General features: G+C 42.8%; 1 long non-coding RNA gene across 2 annotated transcripts in view; it reads left to right on the top strand.

Moving 5' to 3' along the window:
* LOC107216260 overlaps positions 1-16,481 on the top strand; it is a 42,428-nt gene extending 25,947 nt beyond the window's left edge. For both annotated transcript variants that reach the window (XR_001525448.2, XR_001525447.2), the window contains exons 2-3: positions 13,419-13,500; positions 16,394-16,481. This is a non-coding gene — a long non-coding RNA (uncharacterized LOC107216260). The remainder of the gene's footprint in view (positions 1-13,418; positions 13,501-16,393) is intronic.
* The last annotated feature ends 8,034 nt before the right edge of the window (positions 16,482-24,515 follow it).

Here is a 24,515-nt window from a genome sequence, read left to right as displayed (position 1 = left end):
CTCAATTCCAGAAATGCATTAAAGTAGATGTCACTTAAGCTGGGACAGAAGGAATAGGAGAAGGAGGAGGAAGAGGAGGAGGAGAAGAAGAAAAAGGAACTGTTCCTGTAGCCATTGAGGAATGTTATTGTGATACAATTATCAGATGTATCTCTCTGCTCTTAGCAAGAGGAGTATTTTAAAAGGAACTGAAAGACCCTGTAGAAGGTATGAGGAGTAGGAAACATGCTGCATATTTGATAAGAAGAGGTAATGAATGACGTATTTAGCCTAAAAAAAATTCCAATCTTTCATTTTCCCAGAAGAAGGATTGAAGCAGGCACTATGATTTTAATAGTTTTTTTAAACTGCTGTTATTATTGAATAAATATGTATTTCTAAAGCCTGTAAAATAACTATAAACTGTCATCTTCTATGAGGAATGACTTCAATGTGCAAGCACTGCCTCTTCTATCTCTCCTTCACACCCTATTGCTCTGCTCTAACCCCAGCCCTCTGACCCCAGCACGTTTTGTTCACACATTCTTTCTTACACCAAAACACAGCATCCCACTGAGACATTAGCCCACACTGGGCCAAGAAAAGGACTTTTCTGGACAGTCTGATGATTAGCCCCAGCTAAACTGCCTAGGTGTGGAGGGTCCTGGGCATATAATTGCCTCTCTGTGCAGATCATAGCATAGATATCTCTTCCAGTGTGCCCAGTCAGTGCCCTGAGGTCCCTAGCTCCTGCTCCCATTGTAGTTTCCTTGGTGTTTTCTAGTGTCTGCTGTGTTGGATTTCCCAGACTGCTTACCATGCTGCTATTTATTTGCCAGAGCTGGAATAATTTCAGTGCTAGCTGAGTCAAAAGCTTCACTGAAGTGTCTCTGCTCCAGCTTGGTCCTTGGTGGAGAATATGCACAAAGGTAGAATTTCCTAAGCAACCCACACAAAGCTCCCACAGAAACCAAAGGTACTTTCTGGGATACATTGCAGAGTCTGCCTAGTGAGGAAACCTGTGCTAAATATAACAATAAATTGCTGCTTAATGAGTAAGACTTCATTTGGCAGAAAGGATTCCTCCACCGACTTCATTGGCATAAACACTGAAGGTGTAGGAAGCCCTGTAATGGAGAGGGTGAGGAAGGCAGGGTGGCAGGGTGGGATTGGGGTATGCTCTGGCAATAAACAGTCAGGCAGATCCTTCAAGGTTTTCATAACCTGAACCAGTGCATGGATTTTCATAGAAGGATAGGAAAATGCCTAAACCCAAGACAGACTTTTCAATGTGACAGATGCAGTGGAATAAAATGTGTTTACTGCTTATTATTCCTATAGGAAATAAATACATTTCTACAGAAATAAAATGGTACTGCAAATATTTTCTATGGCAAATTGCATATAGAGCAACTGATTTTGAATGGAGAGATTTATTAATGGGAGAAAAAAGGAAGTTTCCAGGAGATCTTGTGTGGGAAAGACTGAGTAACATTGTATTTAGAAAACAGATGCTAAAGATGCTAAAGAAGAGATGAGAACACCGCTGCTGGTAGTTATGATGCTGTTGGCTAGTGGCTTAGGAAATCTCAGTTCTTGCAGGTTAAAGTGGAACTAGGGGGTCAAATTTTCTCTGCAGTGGGGAAGTCTGTGCAGGGAAGGTGAAGCTGCTGCACAGTACCTGGTGTCCTTGCAGACATCAGTGTCATTCCCAGCTCTCAGGAAGTTTGCTCTGTTTGCACTTGGTTAGTATGAATGCAGATTGACAGCACTCATTCCAGGTCTATGTGATGTGGAAGGCTGAAATAATAGCACACAGACCTGAAAAACAGGAAATCTAATTATTGGAAGGTTGCAATTAATATAATAGGTGATTGAGAGTGCAACTGGTAAACACCTAGATAATGGGCCAATGAGGAGCATGTCTGGAGTCCATCAAAGGGCTGTCTGAGGCCTCCACAGAGCACCTATTTATGACAAAGACATCTAAATACAGCACTTGAAGATCTACAGCATAAACTGAACACGTGGTGCTGCTAATGACAGGTGCTGGAGTACATGCTTCACCTGAGGATAAAATAATTACCTGGTTAAAAACACGTGCTAAACGCATGATGGATGGTAACAACAAAAAGGCATGATGCAAAGCATCAAGGATTGATTAAACCAAAGTCCTGAGGAGCCAGTGATGTAGAACGCCTTTGTGGCGTTCACCTCCTTCACCAAAACCCAAGCGCTGCAGGTTGCTCAGGTGTGACAGGACAACAGTGCCCAGTGTCCAAGCAGCTGGTTCCTTGCATTTCTGGTAGGCATGCAGGACTCCATCCAGAAAAACCTCAAAGCCATGCAGCTTTGACTGTCTTCTCCAGAAAGCACCTTGGGTGGAGAGGGAAGGGAAAGGGGCTGCAGAGGAATAGAGGAAGCCACTGCCCTGCCATTGACCTGGTACAATTAGTCACTGCTGGGACGGCTCATTTCTGCCAGTGGGTGTGAGAGGAGGGAGGGAAGGACTGAGCTGGAAAAACACACAAAGGCAGAGCTGTGCACAGCCAGACAGCATTAATCCCAGTGGGGCTTATGCCTCTTCCCCCTCCTGCACCCCTAGAAACTTCAGAAAACTCAGACTGACTACATAAACAGACATGCACAACAAAGAATTATTTATGCAGGCACAGCAGAAGAGAACTTTTGCAACAATACAAGCTCTGGTCTCAGAGTCAGAGTTGCCAGGGCACAGCCACATTACATACAGGAAAGCTTCAGCCTGCCCATGGGAATTTTGGTAAAATACGGGCTTAGGCCATGCTAAAGAAATAGGGTGTTTGTTGCCAGGGATGTAGCTTTGTCTTTGGTGAGGGGAAAAAAGGGGTATAGCTTGATTAACCCCACAACTGTTAGAGCAAGGAGTTTGGCTCAGGCCCTAGCAGACAGGCTGCTGGCCTTGAGGACTGAAGGCCCAAATTCTTGCAGTGAATGTGTTAGGCTATTGCTTCCTTTCCTCCTGGAGACGTTCCCTGCTGCCTGGATGATTCAGTACCTGCTGGAAGGCAGCATGGCAGGCTAGGGGGACAGATGGCTCCAGGCATTCACCTGAGGGACGAGCACCGAGTTCAAAGCTGCGCCCCAATTAACAGGTGCCAGCAGAGAGTGAAACTGCTCTGCTCCAGATCCCTCACTCTGCAGCTGGGGTAGAGAAGGACTCTGCCCTTCCATCTGCTCACCCTTCTCTCCCTTCCTTTCCCCTGTCAGACTCTGATGTTTGGTGGTCCGTCCTGCTGTGGTGCAGGAAGATAACAGGTTAGCTGGAAGAAATAGGCAAAATGTGAATGACACGTATTTTAGAGGATTTACATTCCAGTAAGGGAAACTTGATACAAAAGTATCAGTGCATTGCATTGTGCAAGAGGATAGTGAACTTAAAGGCTTTCAGTAAAATAAAGTAAGAAAGAATTCGAAGCACAGTGATAAATTTTAAAACGCAGTACATTATACTTAGTCTGTTACCCTGTTCTTTCTCCCTAAAAGATTAGAACAATTTTTATGAGAGGAAGAAGGTTAATATAATTTATGCTAGAAATTATGATTACTATGGCAGAGAAATCGGGGCAAGTCTTTTTGCTCATGCCCACATTTTAGCAGTGACAATTTACTTTTCTAATGCCCATGGGACACATTGAAGAGCTGTAAATGATATTATCAGCCGTGCCTCAGCATGTCAGTGCCACACACACACGAGTGGCACCCTGGCAGGGCAGCAGAACAAAGAGAGCCCAAGCAGGATAGCAGGAAGAACCCCTTTACATCCTACAGCCTTGTGTGCTACCTTTCCACCTGCAGGTCAGTGGGGTTGCACCAGAGGTGAATCTGTTATCTGCAGAACTTTTCAACAGCCAAATTGTTGCTATCACTGTATTGCCACTTGAAGACAGTCATGGCATATGGGATGTACTGAACACACAAATCCTCCAGTTATTCACCAAATGCTGTGAAGCTTGTAGGTGGCTCAGTACTCGAGCAAACAGCACTTGCAGCTCCCAATTACAAGCAGGATGCCATGTACAAGCCCGCAGTGTACTCGGGAAATCAGTAGGTAGTAAGCGTGGATCAAGAGAGGTAAAAAAATTCAGATTTTTTTTAGGTCTGTTGCTTACAATTCCTGAAGGTGTAATGGTTTGTTCTGAGCATGTTTATAACACCATGTCTTCAGCTCTTTAAGGAAGAGCCCATCTCTTAGGATGGGCATAGGTACATTCCAACTAAAGCAAACTCTTGACATATGGGCTCCAAAAATACCTAGCTATTGTAATGGACATAAATCAGTAACAAAACACAGGTAAGTCTTGTCAGAAAAAGCTGTGTGTAAAAATGTTAGCCTCTGAATAAATGGCATGTCATATTGATTGAAAAAAGTGCAAACAGATGTTTGCAAGTTGACAACTCACCTTTGGTGGGATATACAAAGAGGAATATAGGGCATGATACAGCCCGTGTCACAGGATTAGGATTTAGGAAGTCCTGAGGGGAAATGAGATCATAAGAGCAACTGGGAAAGTGTCATAGAAAAGTAAGGGGAATATCCTGCAATATAGGTTATGACAGCTGGGACTGAATATGTTATTTCAGATCTACTTAAATTGGCTTGGTTTTGCCTCAGACTGAACTAGAAAAATAAATTGAGAAGGAGCTGCTTTCCTGGCTCTGAAGAGGGTGGGGAAAGCCAGGTGGCTTGGGATGTGCAGGAGGTATTTTGGGAGCTACACATTAAAAGAAGACAGAATTTTTGCTACTGTGTCATATTGCAGGGACACTTGCCATAGCATCATTTGCTCTAAGAATAGATTTCTATAGCCCAGCAGCAGGTCAAAATATTTATAAGAGTGAGGATTTTTTTCAAGGCCAATTCAACCAAAATGCAGGTCCCTGTATAGAACTGCTGAAAAGCACATAAGGTAAGCCACACAACCTAGCCCTAAACTAGAATAATTTGGGGCAACTAGGACACAGCCATGTGTTGTCTGACAAGAGCTTCCACAAAAATCAAGGTGGTCATTCTATCTTGATTGAATCTTTAACTGGGACACAAAGAAACAGAGCATAGATGATGAATCAAAGCAGATTTTGTAAGAGAGGGGTATGTGTGAGATAGAACAGAAATCGAAATTTTTTTTTCCTCTCATCCACTGATTTTTCCCTCATAGGGAACTTGGCAGCTCTCTCCACTCCTTATGGTGCAGAAAAGAGATTTCTGAGCCCAAATCAGGGTTCTGTCTGTCCTTTTGTCTCCATTGTAGCTGGCAAACAGCTACCCCAGTCAGAAGCAGAGGAAGGGCAACATGACGCAGCTGCCCCTTTCAGGCACAGAATTAACTTGTCCCAAAGCAGGAGTCTGGAGGCAGTAGCTAGGAGCAGGTTGCCTGAGCTTGTATTGTACATTGATGCAGCATGAGAACTGTCCTTGCTTCCCCAGCAACTATGAGACAGAGTTAAAAGGGTGTTGAGCAGCACAAAATAGTTTCAACACAATGGAAAAACAGAATCTGAAAAGGGAAACGCACTGCTTGTGACAGACCTTCTGCAATGCAGTTGACCTGCCTTCACTCCCTTGCCCACATGTGGCTGCACACCTGGGCCACACCATCAGGGCAAACTGCACTCTTACGACATGGAGAGTGTTTGAAAGGTGGAGCTCAGACTGTTCTTCCTGCAGGAGCATAAAATGTGATGACAGTCTCCATAAAAATAACCTCTTTTTTCACTTAGGACACTTCTGACATAAAACAATATTCATTTATTAGTATCACAGTTTCACACCTCAATCACACATTTGATTAAATGCGAGACTTATGGCAGAAACAGGCAAAGCTATGGCAGATAATACTTCCTCCTCTTTAGCAGTTCTGTGTGATCACAGTGGAAAAATCAAAGAATGAAATAAAAGGATGAGAAAGAATGAAAAGGCAAGCACTAGAGTCTGTTGTCTTTAGAGAATATTGATTAAACACAGAGACTCTATGGAAATACGGTGATACATTCTGTGCCTCTGAGCAAGAACTGCAGAACAAGTAGCTTGTTCTGTGCAGAGTATCTACTAATTGCTTATCTACCACTCCCATCAGAAGACCATAATTTCAAAGCTAGGATCTGTAAAATAAATGTGATGGCCAGGGGCTTAATACCAACAGAAAATCTGCAGGCTGTTCTCAGAACCCACCAATGTACTAATATCTTCTTAATATTCTTTTCTGATGTGACATGACCTTGCCATAGCATTAGCATGATGAAACATTTTTTATTTTGTCACTGTGATGTTCACATAAAGACATTTGCTGACTGTAAGTAATTGCTCCATGAACATCTGTGTGGTGCATATCTTTCTGTTTACCCACACATTTCTATCCCAGTTCACCTTTTATTCAATTATATATCATCATTTTAGGGGTTGATTTAAGCTGGTCTGCAGTGCCAGGAACATACGCCAAAAGGATTTCCCATAGGGCATGTAAGAGAAGACAAAGTGGGATATGGACACGAACTTGAGTCTTTTCGTCTTATTGAGACAATTATTTTCAGTGTACTGAAAGAGGTCCTTGGGAGAAAACCAGAAAATGTTATGGGCAGAAACCTCCCCAGAATATGCTACTGGCAAAACACACAACATGTCTTCCTCTGGAGCACAGCCTAACTTACCAGTCCCAAGAAATGCACTACTCTGTTTGTGCTGACATGTAGCTAGGATGATTTTGATAGCACAACTCTAAAATAGAAGTCAGCAGATACAGTCATTGTGGGGATTTCTTATTATTTGGAATGTCCCATAAAAAGTTCATCTTTAAAGCTGTGTAGGAGTGTGAAGAAACTGATCTTCTCAGTATATTAAGTTCTTTGCAATCAGAATGAAGGTTTAACAAGCTGGGAGCAAGCACACAGGATATGGGTAGGAGTAGAAAACTAAAAAAAAAAAAAAGACGAAACAGATCCAGTCGGGTCACTCCTCCAAAGGTGTTGTATCTGGGCTGAAACCACAAGCTTCTGCAGAGCACACATTTGTAGGACAAAGGACTGCAGGCAGAGAGAAGTCATTGGAAGCATTCAAGTCCTTGCAGAAAAATCTTTGCATTAGCTGTGTGTGAGACAGGGTGAGGAACTTGTAAATCCACTTCACACTGACTGCAGCATAGCCTACACTGAACTGAGCTGAGTTGGGCATCACCAGAGTGCAGTGTGCTGCTCAGTGCTGCAAGGCTTCAGAGTGGAGACATGCAGCATCCCCAGAAAAAGCTGGGAAACCCAAATTACAGACCAATGTTAAATCTACAGCCATTCTCTCCAACATGTTTTTTAAGTTATCACATTGTCTTTCTATGGGACACAAGGCCTGCTGTATCACTTTGGAATGTATCTGCCCATGATGCTGTGGTGGGGTGGGATGTGTGGAGACCCAGCCCTAGCCCTTCTTAAAGGGACATTCCAGTGGAGAGCTGGAGAGTCCCCCCTGCACCCTTTCATTTGGTGGGTTTATCTGTGGGCTTTTTGTTTCCCATCTGGAAATGAAAAGCTTTACTTTAGCTTTACTAACTTTATTCTAGATTATTTTTGTGAACATGATTATGGGACCGTGAAATCTAAAGCTCAAATTGCAAGAAATGTAGTGATGATGCTACCAATTATTGATACATATATTCTGATTTACTCCCTCTATAAAAATTACAGGATTTTGAATCATAATAAGACAGAGAAACATCTTTATCCTCAGGTATCAAATGAATGTATGAACTTGAAGGAAAAATAAAGGTTTCCTCCAGATTACAGAGACAACACACCTCATTTCCCTGTAACCAGCTACTTTGGCCCTTATGAGAGTGCCATGCTCCCAATCTTGTCAATCTTTGCTATTGACTCCTCAGCCAGTTTTCTTTTTCTGGTGCTTTCTTGTTTCCTCTTCCCTGTTTCCTCCCTCCTTTGCTTTCAAGCTCTTTCTCACCGCTCAGGAATGTGCAGAGTTAACAGCTCCATGCCTGTCACTTGTCACTGCTGCTTTTCCCAATCACCCTTCCCAGTTTCTGTGTACACCTCAGGCTGAATTAGTGGTCAGGGGAGCTACTAAACTTGAAGGCAGCAGAGGGGAAGCAACTGAATTTGCAGCCATGGCCTTGGGAGACCAAACTTCTGTGACGAATATTCACAACACACACCGTTGCCAGTTATCAGAGGCGAGAAAAGAATCTATTGTTTTCCTTTCCTGCTCTAGGCTCTCCCAATGATACTTTTGCTCACTGTGTTTTTTCTGCCTCACATTATGCAATTCATAGGAAGTCTCCTTGTATAAGAGATTGTTGAGTAAATAACTGTTTGCACAAATCAGCTGCAGCCTTAAAGATGTCACACACTGAAAGAAGTCAGCTGCATCTTCTTGTCATATCCTGTTGGTTAAATTATGTTAAGATGCTGAGACAGTGAGTCCATTGAAATCTTCATTGTTTTCTGTTATAGCATCACTGAAATATAGCCGATGGACAGAAGGCTTGTCCTGTGGTTTTATAAAAGTATAAATATTTAAATAATAAGTATATTATTTACAGAACAACACTTAGGGCAAAAAGCAAACGTGGCCTATGTGAAGATCTGATGGTAGTACTTTTCTATACTAGGACAAATAAATAAAATACCAATGGAATCTTTTTTGTGTAGTCTGTGAAGGGCAATTAAAAAGACAAAAATCCCTGAAGTCATCAAAGAAAGCACCTTTGTGACTCTCCACAAACAACTTTTCTTCTTGAACTCTCAAAATGTAGTCCACTGGAAATGGGAAAATAAAGTTTTATAGACACAAGCAACACTTACCAGCCCTGGATGGCATAACATTTGGCAAACTGCTTAGTCAATTTTCAACAAAGAAATAAGGAAATTTGAACAACTTGAAAATTAGGGAAATAATGCCAGTCCTGCTTTAACAGAATTGTCACAACAGAGATTTCTTCAACAGAGAAATTTCATTTTCAAATGCAGTGTTCCTACATTTCTATTCAGACACAAGTTTTGATATTTTTCCCCCCAATTTGGCTGACCTAGATTTCACCTGAGTGCCTAATGTCTTTCTGGAGAAAGGGGGTTATGGCTGCTGCCCAAACTGTGGGAGCTGACTTGTTAGAAACGAAGCCAGACAGGCAGGAGCCTGCCATCTGGGTCAGAAGCAATCTGGGTTAGCAAGTGTATTTCTCCAAACACACAGGATTATGCTAGTTTTGCTCTTTTGCAAAAGGCACAGGAGGTCTGCCAAGGTGTAGTACTAAAACTGTTTGCCAGAAATGACATTTCAAGTCAAAATTTAAAGTCTTAAATTTTTGGTTTTAGGACGACAAAAAAGGTATCACTTAAAGAGGAAACAGAAAACACAGCTGTGTTTCAGTTCAGTTTCAGCCTGTCCTTCCACCATGGAAGGACTCATGCATGACTCAGCAGCAGGAGAGTCATCAGCCTGGGTCAAGCTGACACAGTACCTGCTTTTACCCTTGAATACCCAACACTTAATGATAGACCTAAATACAGGTTTTGAAAGGTTTCTACAGGAGGAAAAACCAGGGGAATACAACGAGACAAAAATGCATAGACTATAACCATTCATACTCTATAAATATATACTTATTTGAAAGTAGTGGGGACAGTACTTTCAGAGTATTGTATAGTATGGTTTTGAAAGTAGAAGGAAAATGCTCTATTAAAGGCTAGCGGAAAAGAGCAGAGACATATGCTGCCTTTACTGTTTTGCTCCACAGGAGTGTTAACCAAGGAACACCTGCAGCACTTTCCACAGCATCCCTTTCCCTGTGTGCCTGGGGGAAAAGCTTTGGCACCCCAGGCAGACGCTGTGCTCTGGGCACCACAAGAAGCACCAACAGCCAGGTGGTTCCATGGGCTGACATGGCCATCACACATAATCTCAGGCATCACAGCCCCATTTACTGAAGCCTCTCTTCTTACAAAAGTAACTAGAAGTTTTTATATTTATTTTTGACTTTTCAGCTGGATTAGCACCATTTGCTTCCATGTCATGTGTCACCCCAGTGGCAGCACCACCAAGGAGGCCACCAAGCCTTTTGCATGTGTGATCGATCCCACCACACTGGGGTACCTTTGCTGGAAACTCCAACCAAGCCAGAGCTGCTAGCAGAGAGCATGGCTGTTATCCCTGTGTGAGTCCTCCAGGAATGTGTCCTCTGAGATGGATAGGCAGATGTCCCAGTCCCATCCAGGCTCCTGCCTGGAGAGGAAACAACTGCCTAGTGTATGCTTCTGCTCTGCAAATGGGTTGGGGGGAAAAAAAAGGTTTTGTCAGTGTTAGTCCCCAGCATATCCTTGGGTGCCCTTGCCATAGATCATTGCCATCATGGCAGCACTGATTATAAACCTGTTTGCAAGATGGGATTCAGCCCTACTAAAGCACAGATACTAAAGCCGTGGATGATCTCAGCTGAGGATTCGCAGAAATAAGGGCAGCCTTAATCTCCCTGAGGAACACAGACAGAGTCACAGAGTTGGAAATAGCAGCGTGCATGCAGTAAACAAGTGCAGTATTAGCTCCATCCACACGCCAGCAATACCTGGCCAGTGCTAGGGGCATCTCAGGGCCCTGACACCACCCACACAAGCCCCAGGGAAACTCTGGTTTCCCCACCAAGCACCAGCTGTGTCTTTGCTGTGTCATTGCTGCATTGCCATGCAGAACTTCACCTCTGCTATCACAGGCAGTGAGAAGTGCTGTAACATCATGTGGTCTACACTGGCAACTTAGCAATTTGGGAAATCATCTTCAGAAATCAGCCACTATCCCAGGAAGAACATATTGTCCTGCACTGACAAGAAGTTCGGTTGAGCTCTTAATGGCCAAATCACTGTCACTGGTGCTTCCACTGCTTGCTGAAATATTACAGGCTGTTCTAGCTATTGTAGCATAGTAACTGAGTATCTTAAGAAAAAAATGCCTTTTTGCAGTTTGTAAATTTGTTTCTAATGCTTTGAACTGATTAAGGAGAGCTAAAGGAATGGGATTGTCAGCAGCTCAGGCAGAGGTCCACTGCTGGCTGGGCTTTTTCACAGCCTGTGTCAGACCAAACTTCTCCAGCCTGTCAGTTTGCTCACAAGATTGTCACAGATGCTGCTGGCCATGGAAAAGGAAGCTTTAATCATACACAAACCCAGTGCAAGCTGATGGTGTGATTTGTGTGATCTGGCTGTAGAATCCACATCAGGGTGCTACATGCATCAGCAGAAAGAAGTTGCTGTGTAGGCACTAGTGGGAGAAACAAGTCCATCATTTCACTTCAAAATGATTAATTGAGTAATAGCAGGAAAGAGCACTTACAGCAGTCTTCAGCCTGAATAGCAGAAGGGTTTGGGTAGGAAGTGACCTTAAAGATCATATAATTGCAGCTCACCTGTCATGGTCAGGGACACCTCCCAGAAGACCAGGTTGCTCCAAGCCCTGTCCAACCTGGTCTGCAGCACAAGGGATGGGGCAGCCACAGCTTCTGTGGGCACCCTGTTCCAGTGCCTCACCACGCTCTGAATAAAGAATAGCTTCCTAAAAACTAATCTAAATCTACCCTATTTCAGTTTGACGACATCTCCCCTTGTCCTATCACTACAATTCCCTTGTAAAACAACCTCTCCAGCTTTCCTAAGCAAAGGCCTCCTTTGTGTACTGGAAAGTGCTGTAATGTCTCCCCAGAACCTTTTCTCTACATAAAAAAACACCAACTCCTTCAGCCTTTCCTCTTAGGAGATGTGTTCCAGTCTCCAGATCATCTTTGTGTTCCTCCTCTGACCTCACTGCAGAAGGAGTACATCCTTTCTGTGCTGGGGATCCCAGGACTGGACATAGCACTCCAGGTGGGGGTCTCATCACAGAGGAGCAGAGGGGCAAATTTACTCAAGCTGCTGCTCACATTACTTCTAATGCAGCCCAGGATATGGTTGGCCTTTTGGGCTGCCAGTGCACATTTCTGAGACATGTCCAGCTTTCTATGCACCCAAATCCTTCTCTGCTCTCAATGCCTTCATCCGCCAGCCTGCATTGATACAAGGGGCTGCCCCTCAAGCCTGTACAGGTCCCTCTGGATGAACACTTCCTTGATAATGTGGATGTGAACAAAGGGCTGGTTGTGCAATTTTCTGTGCCAGTGGGGTTTTAGACCCCAGCAGCTTAAGTGAGAGAAGAGCTGCTCCTCAAAGCCAGCTCTGCAAGCATGGCACTCCATGGTGTCCTGGGACACATGGTCCCCTCCCCAGTGCCACAGACACTCTCTGTCACCCAGCTGTCAGCAACAGCTCTGCACAGAGCGTGGCAGGCTCCCAGGGCAGGAACAGAGACAGCTTTGTCTCCTCACCCATCACCAGTGGGTTTCTCTGGATACCTGCCCCACACTACTGGCTGCTGCCACATCCATATTGGGACGAGCTGGGCTGCCCAGCCAGGCGCTGCAGGAGAGGTGACAAGTGGCCGGGAGAAGTGATGCCGGCAGATCGCTGGAGGGGACTGTGACATCCTACTCCTTTATAGGAAGGGCAGACAGGAACTATAACACAGCAGGGGCAACCTCTGTTCCTTCTAGCTCTGGGCTGACCAGGAGCAGTGGAGAGGTGCTCAGAGCCTGAGTCAGCTCTCCACTGCTTTTCCTTTCTTCTGCTCAGCCTTTCTTCTGAGGCCACCAGCCACTAGTGACAGCATGGGATGCAAGTGCTCCACTGGAGCTTAAATTGACCAGCCATTAAATTATCCCTCATTAGCAACTAAGTGATTTCACATATGTCCCTGGCTAAACTTTAAAAGGGATAAAGCAGTGATTATTGTTAATTGTAGCAGGACTCAAGTAGTAGTGTGGAGGTGGAAGCTGTGGTCTGGTACTGCCACTGCCCCCACATTCAGCACAGGCCACAGAACCATTTATCATTCGTACTCCTCACTGGTGCTCCTTAACATCTGTTCATCAAGTTATTTTAAATAATCCTGGGAAAGTCACAGTGCAAGTTATTCAGTTCTGGACCTTATTGCTGAAATTCTTCTTAGTTTTGATTATTTAGGTTTTTGACACTGGCTAAGACAATAAAAAGGAATAGGAAAAAAACATGCTTGATGTTAGCTTAACAATACCAGTCTCTTTCCTCCATCCACCTATTATTCCATTTCTCTTTCCTCTCTAATGCATGCATAGTTTTGTCATTTGGGATTGATTTTTGAACAAAAATGTTACATTTTAATCATAGCCTGAGTTTGTTGTTTGGTTTTTTTTATTGAAGCCATTTACCATTGCTTGCCAGGTAAAACCTCTTGTCATGCTATTATGTGAAATGACAGAGTAAAATACGCTTCTTTCTAATATTTTTTTTTTTTTGCCTCCTTGTTTACAAGCCCCTTTGTAAAAAAGGTCTCTTTCTTGTGGTAGGTCACTTTCTGTGGTAGCTTCCAGCAGCAAAACCAACTTTTCTGAGCAGCAGATCCTAGCACAGCTGATGTTACACACAAAGGTAAGTTTTGCACGTTCAGTGACTTTCCTAATGTTTTAGGAAAAGGAAGGTTTTAGGAAGAGAAAAAGGTTCTTCTCTTCCACACAGATGAAGTGCTGTGCTTATGTGTGCATGCACGTCTGTCTGTCTAGATACATTCTGTGCTATACCCTATACCCTCAATATGACTGCACTACAGCTGAGATTTCCCATTCCATACATCTGAGATGAATGCTTGATTCAGATCATGATCAGAAAAGAGAGACTGCATGCACCCAGCACTCTGTATCCCATGAGGCAGAGAGACCAAATCCACCTTATGGATTCAACAGATCATTGGTCCCCTGGATGTCAATGCCTCTCCCAGAAAAAACTGCTGAAACACATACAACATAAATTGGCTTCAGGTGATGAGTAACCAGAGGAAAAATCAACTATAAAGCAACAACAGGTATAGAAATGTCCTTGACTAGTCCCTAGTGGGAGAGCAGGGAGGAAACAAGACACTTCCAGACTTCCATTCCTTGCTTTAGAAGTTGGAGTTTGAAAGGACAAGATGACTTTTAAATGGCTTTCTTGGGCACAGGATGCTGTGGCAACATCACTGACCATGGCTGGAGGAAGTTTTGACCCTCAAGGCCCAGACTCTCCTCTGCACCAGTGCTCTGAAGGTGACAGTACTGTCACAGCAACACACCACTGCTCCAGCTGTAGCCCAGGGGTAATACCCCTTTGGAGCACTCTTACTAGTGCCAGTGGCAACACAAGTACACAAAAATATGGCACTTTGAAGGAGAAATGCATGACATTCTCAAGCTGGCTTTTTATCCCTGGTTAGTTTAAAGAGATTCTCTTTTGTGTTCCAACAGCCTCTGAGAGAGGAACAGTGGATAGGGGAGAGTTAAGCTAATCAAAACATAACATAGCAAGTCCCAGCAGTACCTGCTGGAAAAGCTCTTGCAGGTGTGTGTATTAACTACACTTGACCCCCTCCCTGAAAGTATAATCATGCTAGTTATGAAATGATACATGAGGCTCAATAACAGATGCAATTCTATGCTCAGGAGTATTTTGCATAATAGAGGGATTACTGACTCCTCATGGAAAGGCAGGTGGGGAATGTTTTTTTTCCCTTTTCTTTTTATCCAATGTATAATTGACTTGTAGGTAAGAAAGGGGCGTATTTCTCCCTTTTCATTAAGAAAAGCATTCTGGAGAGGGCTCTGACGAAATTGCTGACCTTCCACTTTGAGAAAGTTTCACTTTGGGTAAGAACAAGACTGCTTTAAGCATCACTAAAATTAAATTTCACTCTAAACTTAAATGTAGATGTACTGTTTACAAAGGAATAGTACAGTCATGCCACTTGAAGTGCAGCTGTTTTTCTGTATGAACTCTAAGGCAGAAAGATGCTAGTCACAAAGTGAGCAATTAAAAAGTCACAAAGGTAAGCAATTAGTTCAGTGGAGCTAAAGGGTAGCATGGACAGCATTGTGGGAGGCTCATAAGAAGGCTAGAGTGATTTTTAGAGTTTCTCACGGAGGTAGCTTCACTAGGGCCCTTGTTAAAGTCGATATTACACAGAGAACAGCTCTCTGAAAACAGCTGAAATAAAATCATGGTAATTTCAATGAGAGAGATGGGAAAAATGCAAGCTTTTAATTTTCAGGAGGGTCAACATGACATTACTTGTTTATTTATTTAGAGGCAACTTTATTTGTGATGTCAAGAGCACTTAAGAGGCTCATTCTGGGATCTGGCAATATGTTTACTTGATAATTGTGAGATATTTTTAAGCAGAGGAGAATAAACTGTACAGTGACCTTGCCTCACAAAAGCACAACATTTGCAGAAGGTTAGAGAATTATTTTTGCCCTTGGAAAGGTACATGCATATTTTAGCCATTAGTTCCTATGTTATTAATCATCTTTTCCTGTAAAAGGGCTTTGAAATAATAAAAAGCAGAAATATTATATTTTGGTCAAGCTTGGTTTACAGCACACTGTCTGAGACCCCAGGAGACCCCAGGCTTCCTTTCTCCTTCTGCTACAAGTTTCCTGAGTTATCTTGTCAGTGGACTATTTCTGTTTTGCTTTCTCTGTTTCTTTGCCTAATAGTAACATGAAAGTATATCTCTTGAGTGTGTTTTATGACTTAAATAATTTGCCCTAGGCCAGAGGATGAAAGGTTCCATAAAAGTCCAGTGATAAATACAGTCAAGACTGCAATTTAATTAAAGTCCTCCAATTACGTAGAGAAATATTTAGGGAAGAAATATAACCATATGCCAGATGTTCTTTGTGGTCTTTTTGAAATTTCTCTCTCAATAAATTAGCAAGATTTTGTGCTCTTGGGAACTTTTCTTCAGTTTTCAGTCTCTTCTTACATCCTCTGTTGGAAAGAAATTCATAATAGCTATACTTAACAGCTGTGTGAATTCTTTTCATCAGACCCATGGTTTTATAAAAAAGATATTAACACAAACCAAAAAAGTCCCCAAACCTGCTGATGTTTACTCTGGAATAGACATCACCATTCACTTGTTATTCAGCATATAGAAAGACGTATTTAAACCGCTTCCTTTAAAATGTAATCCAGGCATGGAGAAGAGTGTCCATACTAAGGACAGAAGGGAGAAACAGAATCACAGAATGATTTGGGTTGGAAGGCACCTTAGAGATCATCTAGTTGCAAGGATATCTTTTACTAGACCAAGTTGCTCAGATCTCCCTCCAACCTGGCCTTGGACACCATTTCCAGCAATGAGGCAACTACAGCATTTCTGGGCAACCTGCTCCAGTGCTCCACCACACTTGTAGTAAAGAATTCTAGTATCCAACCTAAATCTTTCCTCTTTCAATTTAAAGCATCCCTTGTCCTATCACTACATGCCCTGAAAAAAGGCTTTCTCCAGCTCTCTTGTAGGTCCACTCTAAGTATTGATGCAATAATGTCTTCCTGGAGCCTTTTCTTCCTCAGGCTGAACAATCCCCAGCTATCTCAGCCTGTCTTCATAGAAGAGGTGTTCCATCCTTCATGGTCCTCCTCCCAACTTGCTGGAACAGATCCGTGCATTTCTTGTGATGGAGACCTCGGAATTGGATGCAGAACTCCAGCTGGGCTCATTTCACCAGAGCACAGGGGCACAAAAGCCTCACTCGACCTGCTGAACACACTGCTTTTGATTTAAGAAGATGTTACACCCAAGTTGCAAAGATTAAAATAAATGCTCTGAATATTCTGTGCTCAGTTTTACATGTATGGTCCTAAATATGTTCTGTAAGAGCTCCTCTAGAAATATAACTCAGAAGACAATGATCAAGTGCAGAACTGGTTTTGGTTCAGGGCAAAGCTGTGTCTACACATTCTGTGATGTACCTTCTACACATTGCACTGCCTGGCACTAATGTGGGGGCAATGAGTGGCCTTTGGCTTATGGAAAATCCATGGCCACAGTGACTCATCTCACATTTACTGACTTCACCATTGACTTGATGAAAAATGAGAAAAAAATGGGTTGAGTTCAGCAAATGAGTTCAGTTCAGTTTTACCCCCAGACCAACAAACAGGCCACACAGCCTGGATCACTAATAACATCTGTCATGTTCTGGCTACTCCAGTGCCCCTCCCCTTTGCAGAGACAGACATGTTTCACTTTAAGAGGTCTTTCTAGTTAGCTTAGATGTTATAGGTAAGAACCAAAAGGCTGAGAATAGATTAGAGAGCACACAAATCTTTGATTACAAATAATTTTCTGCCTACTAATGATAGTTTAATTAATTTTGATGAGGTTCTTGCTTTTTGTTTGGAATGTCCTAAATATTTACAGCAGGCCTCAGACTCTGAAGTGCTCTGAAATGCATATACTGTTGGTCCAAGGATGTGTGCAATGTTAAGAGCCTCCTTTATGGAGAACCAGGCTCTATCCACACTGGAAGCTGTTGATTTCGAACTTAGAAACACAGACAGTAGTAGAGTTTCTTTCCTCTTGAAATAAATCAACCTGTGTCAATGTTTTGATCACATCGTTACTTGCTACATAAAACCCTTCCATATTCACACGCATCACCCAGGTATTTTTTCAGTTTTCATACTTTAATTTTTTACAGCAACTAACCTAGCAGCCCCAGGACTCTGCATCATTCAGGTTTCACAGGTGGAAACAATCCCATCACTCTAAATCACCTCTGGTCTGCAGGCTCCCATCACCTACTAATCCACTTCATAAAATCAATCAAAGTCTTCACCTGCAAAGCTCTTAAGGGCCTAAGATATGGCATACTACTTGGGTCCCAGCTCATCTCTTCATGGCAGCCCTTGCCAGCCACAGTTCATACTAAACATCCACATCTAACTTTCTGTTCTCAAAAGCTAGGAAGAAACTTCTGAGAACAAATTTTGCATTTCCTTCCAGGGAGACATACTTACGTCCCAGTGTGACTGCTATCATGTCAAAGTGCATCAAATGCCAAATGTTACTCAGAAAAACCCACATACACATGACTAAGGGGAGCACATAAACCCCCCTCTATTTTCTCACAGATTCCTTCTTCATGATTCACAGTGGTACATGAGTTGGCGGAGATGAACACTTCAAAATGGGGGCCAGGGGAGAACTTTTTTATTGTTAGCAGTAGAGGTAGATTTTCTCACGTACTTTTACAGTCATATTTTGAAAGGCAGGCATAACCCCTGCATGTATCAATTTGAAATTTCACACAGATGGTTCAGATACACCAATTTCCAACCTTTACCCATTAAGTTGCTTGTTCTGAAAGAGTACAGCTGAAGGTGACCCTACACAGGTCACAATAATTTTCTTTTCTTATTGCCTGGTAGGTCTTAGACTGAATTTCATCAGTACCTACTAACTCAATACACATAGAGTAAGTAGGTCATTCTGAATTTAGTTACTGCCCTCCTTCTGTACAAACCCAACCTTGTTAAGTGTCTGTGGCTACACTGAACTGCACTCACCAGGGGAGAACTGCTGTAGGGTCTGAACCTTCCACCCAAGATCTCTGTCAGCCTAAGGAGGGTGAGATTAATCTCACTGACCTCTCAGTAAGCTACAATCACTGTCACAAAGGCCTTAAGGTTGCCACAAACAGCATGTAAAAGAAAAGTGATCTGCTTTGCACAAAATGAGAAGGAGAGAATGCATCCTTCCCAAGCCTGTGGCTCAGGACAGACAGTACACCAGGTCTGCTCTAGCACTGTACTGGTTTACCATTTAGCTATCAGTATAATTTTCTAACAAAGATTTTGATTTCCCAGCAAATCTCCAGCTGGCAGATTGGTACTTGAAATATAGTTGCTCTTTCTGTGCAGAGTTATTACATATCTCTCCATCCAGGCTTTTGAAGCCCCTCATAAATTCTATTATGTTGGTTTGACTTCCTGCTCTGCTGATGACATGCAACAAATTCACCCCAGCCTAACTGGTGATTACACCACCGTTTGTACAGACTCCAGGTGGGACTGAAAATTACATGGCAGGAAGTCCTGAAATACCTGTGTAGATGACAATCAGGGAAATGACAGCCCTGGTGGCACTGACTGATTTGGAGAGGAAAACCAGACTAGATCTTTGTGGCATACAAGGGGTTGCAGATGTCAGCTTTCTGACACGTCTTTTAAAGCTTCTGTCCTCCAAATTTTTTTGGTTGCTCACCCCTCTGAGTATAAAAAGTCTTTGAGCTAAATAGTACATATATTATAAAACCAACATAAAAATAAAAATTTTAAAAAGGATTACGTTAACACTGTTTTAAAACTATAACTTTATCTTGTTTATTAATGGTTCAAAAGATATTTTCTTCCTGCACCCTAGTGAGTTGTCTTGCACACCACCTAGGATTCATACCCCTCCACTTTGGAGACAAGTGTTGCACCCTACAAGACCAAGATGAGGTGGGGGTTCCACACAGCAAGCTGTGAAAAGGTAGTTAGAAGGAAAGGGACGAAAATAGCTTGGTGCAATGAACACCGTGCTCATGTACTACATGTCTCTGGCTATTCTAGGGTTGAGAGAAGCACAGTTTCTGAAACAAGATCTTCATTAACTGCTCTTCTCAGGCTCATTATCCACAGATGTTATCAGCACTTTTCAGTGCCAACCCAGACAGCTGCAAAATGTATTCCAAGAGGTACAGCAGGAAGAAAGTGCACAAGCCAAGGGAGGGATTTTGCTGGTCCTAGTTTTACAAAAAGGAACATAGGGTGAAAAAACCCCTTCTTAGGCGCTTAAGCAAGCAGTATGCAGAGTGACACAGGCCAGATCCCCACTGACAGGCAGGACACACAGGTAGCAGGTTCAGGATCCTGGGTGCAAAAGGCAGAGCTGCAGAATGGCAGCATGCACTCAGCAACAAGATGAAGCAAAACAGGAACAGCTCACAAGCATGAGATCAGTCTGGTCCCATATTTCAGTCAGATGTCAACCAGCAATAACTACTTACAGCAGGAACATAAAGGACAAATATAAAACAGTCCTTCCCCTAGAATGCAATCTGGAAATCAACAGATTTTCCCCCTAGCTGAGGGGTTCAGGTACATGCAGGCTATGCAGTGCTTCCTTGAAATGCCAATTTAACAATCTAATCCCTTTCTAGACCTACTGGTACTTTCAGTCACTTCTGTCCTGTGGCAAAGTTGCAGCAAAAAGTGCAAACTGCAGGGAAAATAGCACAGCTAGGCAGCAGCCAGCACTGGTACTGCTTACACTGGGAGCTTACTGGTCGCTTCCTAGCGATGGCGCAGCTTTGGCCACAGCTTTAGCATCCCCTCTCCCAGCCAGTGCAGGGGCTCCAGTTGTTTGATCTGACTTTCAGCAAGTGCATTCTGCTCTTCAACACAGCAGAAGCATTTTCCTGGAGAGTTTCCAACACTTGGCTCTTCTGAAATGGGTACTTTTTTTCACACTGAACCAGCGTACCTAAACAAACATCTTTCGATAATGTAGCTCTCAGACTCAATTTATTATATTTCTATTATATATATTTATATTATTTATTCCATTTATTCTGAGGCCCCTAAGACCATAAATTTCTTAATTTAGTTGAGGTAATTCTTTTGGATTACAGTCAGTTGATGTTAAATAGTAAAACAAAGAATAATCCAACTAACAGTTTCTTTGGGGTTCTTTGGTTAGATTGTTTAGATTTTTGGTTTGTTTTCTATTCAGCAAGATATTAAATTAATTTCTAAAAGCAGTGTCATACTTGGTAGCACTGTGTGCTGAGCTGTTGTTTCACACTTCAGTGTCTGTATTCAGAGGTTTTATCCGTCTTAGCAATATTTCATCTGTATTCATACATCATCTGTTAGCTTCTGTGCCCGGCCTAAAATCAGGAGTCTGCTAGCTAAGTCACCTTCCTCTGGGTTAAAACTACTTGTTTCTACCTTCAAAGAGAATGGGAAATTTCAAACTGAAAAGCAAAACCATTAGTTTCTATGAGATCACACCTTGCTGAAAGATCCTTTCTTGCTTAAAGTTCAAGAAATGCATTAGGAAAGGTTTTTACTATGCAATATTCTATCCACTTAAACAAGAAATTAAGTAATTCTCTAGTATACTTCTTTAGGAAAAGTAATTGAGCTCCTCAGAAGTAAATTTGCAAGTGGAAAACCCCCTACATTGCAAAGTGATAGTGCTGCCATTTTGATTCAATAAACTGTATTATTAAGATAGTAACAAACGTTAATAGTTAGCATTAGTTGACATTAGTAGTAGTTATGCTAAGGCTTGGTAGGCCATATGTAACCTGCAGATGAACTGTATAGCAGATATTGCAATGTAAGCAGTGTAACTAAGAGATAATCTAAGGAATGTACCTATTGGCAAAACTTAAAGGTCAAAGAGATAATCGTACCAAGTAGTGAAAGAAATTAAGAAATTGTGATGATGAAGAAATCATGTAGAAAACATATAAAACCCCTGTAATTTTTTTGTGGAATGGGGCTCTGTCTTTGGATGCTAGTCCACAGGCTCCCGTGCCCTCAATAAAGCACCGCATAAACGACTTCGGTTGTTTGTGTTTTCTTCGGATCGGGCAACAATAGTAGTACATAGAAAATAGGACTGACCCCAAATATGCATAGTTCCTTTCTGTTTTACTGTCAGATTTTTTTCTGTAACACCCTTGAACACACAGTACTCAAGACCACTAACTAGATTTTCTTTTTGTCACAACACCATGCTCAAGGCAACTGGAACCCCAATAGTCAGAATGATATTAATATTTCTTTCTGTGGGACCTCAGCCCCTGCTTTGGGCTCATGGATTCCCACATCCTAACTGTGCCACAGCTGAACACAGCTGCTCCTGTTCTGCCATGCTAGGTGCTGTCATCCCAAGCCTTGCCCTCCCCGGCACATGCATGTCATACAGAGCAGATCCTTCTTCACTTGAGACTCCAGAGCTGATTTGAGACACCCAACAAACCAGGAGCAGCCTTCTCAGGGATCTCAGAGGCTGCAGCTGGGTCCCTCAAAGCTAAACCCCAGTGGCAGCAAAGCCTGTCCTCGCATCCCTCTGGGTCCCACAGGCTATGTGAGGTCCAGCTGCTGCGCCAAGCAGAGCAGAGCATGCAAGGGGAAGTGAGGAATGGGGCAATGTCACCAACTTTCCCATGCCAGCACCCACCTCACACAAGGAGGAGGCACAGACTTAGGGAAAACAGTGGGGATCTCCAGTTGCATTGAGTTGTTTTGAGTATTTAGTTATATTTTGCCTGGGTGTAACAATCCACACAGTTCAGCACCTGCTAGAAACTGGTAACAGCACCTCTACCTAAACTATTAAAGCCACACAGCTATAGGTGTGCTCCTCAGCCCTTGTAATATTTCACTCATTAATCTTTGCTCCTTTGCTACACTTAGCAGAACATCAAATTTGCATTAATGGTGGGATTTTTCCTTTAGAGGAAAGTTTATTCATGCTGAAGGTACTAAAATGTTTTCTCATTTTATTCTCAGCATTGTTCCTTGCAAAACTATTGAACAAGCATATATATTGAAGAAATGTAAACAGATTTGCAAGGAACTCTGAAGAAAAGATCATGTCAAATTTAAAAGATAATAGTTTGATTTCTTCAGCAAATGAACCTTGACTCACATTTATTTTAAAAGTCAGCTATTTTATTTCTTTTTACGAAGAACAATGATAGCAAGGATTATTGACCCTTAGCACTACTTAATCAAAGAATAGCATCAAGAGTAAGCAAAGTGAACACTAGAATTTTTCTACTGCTAATATCTTTGAGTTTTTTTAAGACATCAACTTAGTTTATCATTCTCTTTTTTAACTCTGTCCAGCCTGCAATGTCTGTGGGTGTCCTTCCAAAGCTGTGGAACAACCTGAGTTCCCCCTGCTGCCTCCTGAGTGCTTCACTTTTCCAGCCTGGGGATGCAGGAACCGAGACATGAAAAATAACTAGATGCATTTGAAATTAATAGACTTGAGTAACTTCTTAGAAGCTGATGGATCATAGTGCTAGCATGATAGCCACTTTGCCTCTCAGGTATTTCCATACAGATAATTATAAACATATATGATATTTTCAGAAGCAGCGTGGTTCCCTCCCATGGCCTCAGACATGATTTATTATGGATGCTAAATTCTGAACCACACTGCCTGTACAGATTACAGGCCGCAAGAGCTTCTCAGGCTGGTCCTGAGAAAGTAGTCTGGGAAAGACATAAGAAAGAATTAAAACAATCCTCAGGGACACAAAACAACCTTGCAGGTGTTGTTATGTGTTCCTTGTTTTCCTTGCAGGAGAAAGTCAGGGGGGTGGTGAGCCCCACTGACCAATGATGGTAATGTAGCAGTTTACTAACCAATAAGAGTTTCCTTTCTGTATTTTCCACGTATCTGTCTATAAAGCAGGCCTGCAAGTAATAAACTGAAGGATCCTCTTGTTCTGACTCCCTTGAGAGTCTGTGTCGTTCCTTCCAGCCGTTCCCAATCGGAACGACAATTTATGACTCCATATGATTCCATGTCATATAAATCTGCAGTTCTCAGATTGCAGCCCTCTGAGAAATGTCCAGGAGGGCAGCTGGGACCGGGACTACCTTTGCTTCTAGAGGTGAGAGATCATGAATTGCACTGGCGTTGCCAGTATCCATATGCACGTTGCGGAGCCAAATCCTCCCAGCTGGGCTGCTGAGGCTGCTACTACGGAGCATCCCCCTGCATCCCTCTTCATTATCTGGTAGTGGAGGAGCCCCGGCAGCTCACCAGCTGCTTCAGCAGGCACCAGAGGGGACTCACATGTGGTGATCCTGCTGCCACTTGGCATCTCCCACTGCAGGTCAGCTGCCAGAGGAGCACACCAGCAGTTCCTTTCATCAACATCTCCCCAAAATAAACAACCTCCCTCAAAATAGCCCCAGCTGAGCAGTCTGGTCCACCAGACCTGTCTGCTGAGCAGGTGGCAGGCAGGAGGCATCCAGATCTTCCACCAAGTCACATCAGTCACATCCGCCGCTCAGCCAGCAGTCTATAGAGATAAGCCTGGGAGATAAGTTCCCTTTACATGTCATGTTACAACCAGTGTGTGCCTGTCCCAGAGCAAAAGGAGGGTCTGCTTCTTCCCTACCCATGGTGAGTCCTTGTTCCCAAACCCTTTTAAAGGAAATTTAAAACCAGGAGAGAGATAGGGAAAAGAGAAGGGGACAAAGATAAAACCTCTCTGTGTTCTGTATTTGTTGCAGTTAGTTGCATTTATCTCCTCCTGAGGATGAGAATCAATTAAGTCATGACCAGACAAATGATCTGCAGAACAGCCCACAGAGATTTGAGTCAAGTGGGCTGTTGGCAATATTTAAGGTATTTGGTATCAACAAATATATAGAGCCATAAACCAGGGAGTTCATATAAATAAAATCATGGTAGGAGAGAAAAGCAGGTGACATAACCAAGCAGCTGCACCGTCAGAAGAAGTCTGTTATAATCTTTGATCCCTTGTATCATCCCAAAAATGTTAGTCCTTCTCTTTAAGTTGTGACTGTGATGTTAGAAGATGAGG

Source organism: Parus major, chromosome Z, assembly GCF_001522545.3.
Source record: "Parus major isolate Abel chromosome Z, Parus_major1.1, whole genome shotgun sequence".
NCBI lineage: Eukaryota > Metazoa > Chordata > Aves > Passeriformes > Paridae > Parus > Parus major.
Note: the sequence above shows the minus strand (reverse complement) of the source record. Positions and strands in the feature narration are given on the sequence as shown.